This window comes from Contarinia nasturtii, unplaced genomic scaffold (assembly GCF_009176525.2).
Source record: "Contarinia nasturtii isolate CC-2019 unplaced genomic scaffold, AAFC_CNas_1.1 Cnas_scaffold_220, whole genome shotgun sequence".
In the NCBI taxonomy this organism is placed as follows: domain Eukaryota; kingdom Metazoa; phylum Arthropoda; class Insecta; order Diptera; family Cecidomyiidae; genus Contarinia; species Contarinia nasturtii.
Genome location: NW_022197577.1, coordinates 1,857,538 through 1,865,137, shown reverse-complemented (window position 1 = coordinate 1,865,137; position 7,600 = coordinate 1,857,538). Strand labels below are relative to the sequence as shown.

At 34.5% G+C, this 7,600-nt stretch overlaps 1 protein-coding gene across 1 annotated transcript in view; it reads left to right on the top strand.

Annotated features, from left to right (window-relative positions):
• Positions 1–4,433: 4,433 nt before the first annotated feature.
• LOC116337149 (adenylate cyclase type 3) overlaps positions 4,434–7,600 on the top strand; it is a 31,350-nt gene continuing 28,183 nt past the window's right edge. The window contains exon 1 of the mRNA XM_031761501.1: positions 4,434–5,458. The gene's annotated coding sequence lies outside the window, so the exon portion shown is untranslated. The remainder of the gene's footprint in view (positions 5,459–7,600) is intronic.

Genomic DNA, 7,600 nt, shown 5'->3' with positions numbered 1-7,600 from the left:
GGCTCCTTAGACCGTTCTTACTCACACTGAGAAACCGTTTCTGTACAAATGATACTTTTGAAAAAAATGCTTAAAGTTTCAAAACGAAAAATTAAATAAATCGATAAATATTTCCTGCAAAAATTGAAGCGCTGAGTAAAGGTCTTCATTTTTCCACAACTCTATTCTAAGGGGCTTTTGATTTCACTCGGATCAACAAAATTTACAGGGTGGGCCAAATTATTTTTCTCTTGTCAAAAAAAATCTCAACCAAAACCGACAGAATTTTCCAGACCTCATAAGGGGGTTGCCCCCTTACTAAACACTACTGATCTAAACATAACACGAATTCATGTTCATTGTTCCATCTAAGTTTTTTTTTTTTGCATATTTCAAAACTCGCTGCTCAAATTAGATATAGCTATGACAAGTCTATTGGACCTAAAAATATCGCTTGTTACTGCCATTTTTATTGAGCTCAAATCTGTTCACAATACATTTTGTCTGTGGTGTATGAGAAAAGTAAAAAAATGCGAAGAAAAAAATAACCATCACACACATAATAATGAATTCGATTCGATTCCAGTGGATGAATAAAATTTAAGAAAATATTTTAATGGTATCTAAATTGCGTTTATGTCCATTTTCCTCCAATGCGAAAATGTGACGGCACCGAATATGAATTGTGCAAGGACAAGGGCATTTTTGATTGATATACAATGTTTGCATGAATCCCATTTAAAGCGGATGAGAGCGCGGAATACATTTAGCGGCTTCTGTGGCTCTCATGATGGCTATACCTACTGCTGCTATGTGTGTATTACTCGTCTTTTTTTACTACGTCAGGCGCAAAATCCCAACTATTTTTGTGATATTTTCTGCATTTATTAAAACACAATCAGTGACTGTATATAAAAACGTGATAATTCATTCTCTTGTTTGCCTTGTATTTTTTCGTTTACAATGTATTTTTAACTGATTCGATTTGCATCTATATGAAATGCAATTTTTTTATTTATCATCATCAAGCGGTCTTTTTTTGGAGCGCGAAGTGTACAAATGGATGCATTAACAATTATTGTTAGGTGAAAATGAGATCAAACAGTGTTTGGATCCGGCAAAACGTGAAGCAGTGAATGCATAAATTTGACACATTTTTCAACAATGTATGAAAAATCACCATGCAAGTAGGCAGCTTAAGACCATGGATTCGAAAATATTATCTTATGAATGCGAAAAATAGCAACAATAACAAGCAAAAGCTCAAACCAGAATGATACAATTTTTCGTTCCAAGGTTGAAACGATTTCGCGTATTTGTGAAAAAACGTGAATTATTTTAAGTTGTGTATTTAATAGCATATTTAAAACCAAACCAAAAACTTACAAATGCTGATCAAATCACACCAATATGCAGCACAATGAAATGCCATTTTTATTGCATTCACGTGCTGGAACGAAACATTTTCAGGCAGACAAGTTAATTTGAAAAGAAAAAAAAAATACATAAATATAAATCGAAGCGATTTAGCAAAGTAGCAACATATAGATTGGCAGACGGCGAAGATGACGTAGAGACAGAGAGTGCGGAGGGGGCAACGAGAGCATTTTTAATGCACAAAACGGAAAACGCGAGAGTGTTTTGAAAGAGTGAATTTCAAATGAACCTCGAACTTTATTGTTATTATTGCGCGAAAAACGAGTTTAGATATCAGCCCGCAATTAGACTATCGAAACGAAGTCTTTGAATCGATTTTTTTTACCCATGTACAAGTACATTGTAAATATTATGGTGTTGAATTTTTGACGAAATAAAATTTCATTTGCTTTTGACTCTAATGCAAATAAGACCGATTTTTGTGATAAACTCATGACAAAATGATCTCGTGCTTGTATAGGTCTTTAGGTGTGTGATTAACAATATATTTTTTTTTATTTCCCATTCTACAGGTGAATCATTTGAAACGTGTCAAAACAAAGTGGAAACATACATGTAGTTTTTTTTTTAAATATTGAGATAGAGAAAAAAACAAATTGTACACGAGCAAAATAGATAGAGCATAATTCAGGTGTTGATTTACTCGCACATTCGAGCCAGTGCAGAGAGCAAAAAAACTCACACTCTATAATGAAATTTAAAAGTACCTTTCGATGCCATCATAATCGCCTAATATAGATAGAGGAAATATACAATCACATGCGAATATTGCGTCGAGAGTCATAAAAGATTTTTTGAAATGATAAATGAGACGAGCTAAAAACTGCTTAACATATCATTAATTTCGCCTGTAATTTACTCGAAAAATATCGTCAGTATTCGGTCGCATGCTTGGCTCTGTCATGTACAATTGTACTCGAAATAACAAACAAGCGTGCGATATCCACACAGTCAAGATCTCTCTTTCTATGAACTATGCGCTTCAAGTGTGCTCACAACGAGCAGCTACGTAAAACTACTTTAGCTCAAAATTCCGTTGCGCTTTTTTTTCGATTTGGTTTTTATGTTGTTGTTTTTCTTTGCTGTTTCCAGACGAATTCGGTACATGCAAACGCTATATTGCATCAAAACTTTTTATTATATTGGTGTATTAAATAAACGACAACGACTGTGCGCGCGCGAAAAAAAACATAGAGATGAGAATCAGTTTGGAAGTGATGGGTTAACTCGATGATTGGAATGATGCTCTGTTTATTATTCCAATGGAAATGTATGCGCCTATCTAGATCCGTAATATTCAAAACATCTGATTGCTGCCCATTCGCGTTGCACACACAATTCCCAACCGAAACAAGCATATATATAGTGTGTGAATATTCCGGATGTCGGATGCGCATGTGTCGGAGAGAGTGACAGAGAGAGATATGAATGCGGTCGCTGAACTGAAAACGAAATTTTCCCCGCATATTCGCTTTTAGTGTCTTATTACAGTCGATTGATGCGATTTTCCCAGTGCTTGGCTGTCAAATGTTCTGCTGGAGTATTTGCTAGAATGAAGAAAATTGTTTGAGCTTGTACGCAGCAGCACCCGTAAACTTTTGTTCACACTATTTTTTTATTGTGTGTGTGCGCGAGAGAGAGATAGACCGTAATTCATATTGGAATATATCAACCCTCCACATTCAACCATACACAAATAAATATATAAACAGAGTGTGTTATGAGTGAGCCGCAGCAATCACTCTTTGCACACATTTCGTATGAAAATTTTTTTTCTCGTGAGCCGAGACAGCGCTCTATGCACTCAAACGAAAACAGTTGCTGAGTAGACTTTCAACGGACCAGACGTCTCGATATTTTGACGTGCACAACAGGAATAATAAAAAAACACAAACGACTTATTACTACTCTGCTGCATTTCAAATCTGTAATCAAATAGTCCATCAAAATTGTGTCCGTGTTAGTGCAAAAGGCAAATGTTAAAATCAAAGCTGTAGCAAAAGTTATCGAGTATTTTAAGCAAAGTGTAAACGTTAATTTAATATTCGAATCACCAAAAATAGTTTCGATTAAAGAAATGAATTGAATATAACAGCTTCAAAAATAAAATAGTTTTTAATGAAAACAAAGTGAAAAAACGCCGCCGCGAATGACAACTGATAGAAAGTTGTGAGCTTAAGGCAAAAAAAATAAACTCCTTCATCCGTTGGAATGTGCCGTGTGTTTGACTGGAGTGTGTCATAGAATAGCGTGTGTACATACATATTTGATTCGATAGTGGACGTGGTGCGTGTGCGGCGGCGGGAAAAATCAATGGTATTTTTTTTTTGGTTGAGAAATTCCTTGGAGTCATTCAACCAGACGATTTGCCAATACACAAAACTTGATACCGTTGACAAAGTAAAATTCAAACGTATCAAACTGAAAACGCACGCATTTCGGAAAATTGTTTGGTTTTTGTCAAAAAGAGAAGAGAAGAACTGTCTATTTGCTGAAGGACACAAATTGAAATTATTCCGGTATTTTGAAAGGAAATCATTAGCGAGAGGAAGTACTTGGCCTACGTCAACACAAACCATCTCTGAATAGACATCGAAAAATGTTGAATATTGGAGAAAAGCGATTGGCAATTCGAAAATTGTGAATAAACTGAAACGAGCACATACAAAAGCGAAAAAAGAGGAAACATTTCACTTGTCGCATTTCTTCAACAGATGACAAACTTTTCAACCATTATAAATCGTTCATTTGTAATCTATGCTGGTTTTTTCATCATAACCGTTGTCACCGACCAGCCAACCGATCCGAAGTGAATGAACAGCGGCGCGCACACGACAACGTCGATCAAAATATTGAGCGAGAGAAGAAGAAAAACCACTCACATCACAAACATATATTTATAAACACACAAACAAAACAAAATATGCTCATTAAATAAGTAAATTCAGAAAATTCATTTCAAACGTGTCTATATGTACGTGTTCACTCTATCGTATTGAGTTAAGTTGTTGTAGTAAATGTTTATAATAGTGTAATATTCCTTGTGAATGCTTTATCATCATTATTATCCAAGCATCAGCATCGACAGCAGCAACAACATTATCATGACAACGATTGCCCTTGCATAGATTTCAGTATGCCTGTCGTTATTTGAATTGATATTTGTATTGTAAGCTGCTTGATTTGATATATTTTTCCTTCGAAAAAAAAAATATTCGCAAAGAACTTCGCTCTCTATCCATCACATTCATGCTTTGGCGTTGATTCAAAATTCCAAGAAAGAGAAGATATATCACTAAAAAAAATTATCATCATCGGATGTCAGTGTTCCTTTATTGTTGAATAGAAATTCGTGTATGTGTATTTGCAGCTCAAACGACTCGACTAAGAGAAGACGTGGGACAAACGCTGAAAAAAGAACATGTTTGAACCAAAAATATATGTTGTTTTAAGCTGCGTTTAGTCACAGTGTGTGTCGCTACGACAACGAATCATTTGCTGCGATTAGGCCGGTGTGTATTTGATTCGGATATATTATTTCTTATCAGAAACACATAAACATACAATTTCCAATCAGGAACCGAAAAACTTTCCGACACAAAAACAACCAGCACTTCAGTAACTTTGGAGATAAACGGAAAAACAGTGAAAAAAAGAATTAACCAAATTGAATTGATTGACACTGGGTTCATGTTCAGTGATATAAAAATCCCCAATCAATTAATTTATTCGATCGAATGACCATTTGCCTAAGTGTAAACAATTTATGGCAATAACATCGAAATTAATGAGTGAACATTGTGTTTTGCGTACGCTTGACAAAGAGATACACCAGAAAATTGATTTCTTTTCTTCGCTGCATTCCGAAATCATATATCCGTGATAAATCGGAGAAAAGTGTTTGCGTCTGTGCAAACAAAAGTGAATTAATTGGTTCCACCGTAAACTTATCTAATATATTACAAACAATTGACGCGTGGGCGTCAGGTCATTACCTGAAGTGTTTTCAAAACGAAAACGAACTGGAGTTTTCTGTCGAAGGGTAAGCTAATCTAAACAATTTACATTGAGTGTTTTATTTTTTCATTCGTTCGAATGAAAAGATATAAACAATTTGCATTAGAGATGCTTTGCCATTTTCGTTTCATTCAAGAACAAGAAGAAAATAACGGTTCTCGTTTTACCGCGATTCTCTCTTTTTTTCCACATAATATTGCCAATTTTCTGAATTCTCTCGTTCATCCGCGAATGGATTTTCATTTGATTTTCAACATTTGGGCTAATGAGAAGATATATACACTCACCGACTATTTTCACAAACAGATTACACATCCTTTTGGGATATAATAAAAATGCTATTTTTATTTATATTCTCTTTCGGTTTTCGAATTTCTTATTATTCTTCTTCGTGCTGTTGTTTCGTCTTGCGTATCATTTAATTGGTTGTATCTGTTGAAAAGTGTATCACACTCTGAACAAGACGTCACAATCGCACGCGATTTCGTGATATGATTGTTGCTGTTGCTGTTGTTGTTGTTCAGTGTGTGAGATTTGGCGAGAACGTGCGCGCTTCACTCAATAGAACACACTAGTATCAACAAACCATTGACATTAACAAGCCAAACAAATGAGCACTTTTTCACGACGATGTGATGAGAATGATGAGAAGAAGAAAAAAAAACGTCGTCGTAAATTTTTATTTTGCTATTTTTAAAAAAGAAGAAGAAAAGAGAAAGAGTTGATAATAATCTTGAGATTGAGTTTGCTGATGCCGTTATTTTTTATTGCTAAATTTAGACGGAAATTCTTTTTTTAAATACTTCGATAGATCTATGTATAGTGTTGACACAGCTCGTGTTGTGTGAGCCAATCCATTCAATATTAGCTGTATATACCATTACCATATCATGTATGTTATGGGTATCACATTTCAGTCGGATTCACAGGCACACACACACACATTGAACGGACACCGATTTTTTTAGCTGTGGAAAATCGGACCTGATTCGCTCATACTCATTTGATTCCGTTTTGTAAATGAGAATCATTTGATTCCATTTTATATGCGATTTGACAATACAAACGTATTTTCTATTGTCGATCGAAATGAAAATATACGAATGAAACGGTGAAGGAAAAGAATGGAAAACATAATTCGCAAATGAACATTTATTTGCCGCTATGGAGATGATCGTAAAAATGAACATGCAAATGGTAATGAAATGCTTTAATGTGTTTACGTTACGCAAATTACTCAACAAAGACCATTAAAAATGCAAATGAATGAGCAGCAAGAGAGAGAGATATAGATGTGCCAAATCCGATATGTTAATACATTTTGTATTATGATAATATTTTATTAGGATGCTATTAACTATTAATAACCAATCATACTACGCATAATAACATGAGTAGTAGTATTAAGATCGATGTTAATAGCGAGTAGTAGTATGTTTATTATCTATTAAGATGCCGAAGTTAATACGCGCCATTTGCAATTTTGCACAGCAAAATACAAGTGTGAGTTGTGTGTTAGTAGAATGTCGATTGTAAACAAGTGTGAATGCAAGGGTGAGCGAGACAGCATGAAAAAAAAGATTTGCCAAGCACGATTTGGGGGACAGAGATGACAAATTTTTACGTTCTGTTCACAACACACGATATAGACGACTTAGCTGTGTTCGAGAATTGAGAAAAAAATGTTTTTTTTTTTTCACTTGTTGTGCTCTATACCAAGTCTCCGAGAGTTTCATATAAAGTTGCCATGTAGATGATGAAAATATGCGAAAAATGAAAAAAATAATTAATTTTTTTTTCTTTGATTTACAAATACTATCACATTTTCTGTATCATCTGGTGAAATCAGAATGAAAAAACTCGCATTCCTTATCATCTAAATCACGATTGGCATTTTGTCACTATTCAATAGGTGTTACATAGGAAGTTTATATGAAACTCTCGGAGACTCGGTATAGAGCACTCAAAAAGTGAAAAAAATCCAGATCGTGATTTAGATGATTAGGAATGCGAGTTTGTTCATTCTGATTTCACCAGATGATACAGAAAATGTGATAGTATTTGTAAATCGAAGAAAAAAAATTTAATTATTTTTTTCATTTTTCGCAATTTTTCATCATCTACATGGCAACTTTATATGAAACTCTCGGAGACTCGGTATAGAGCA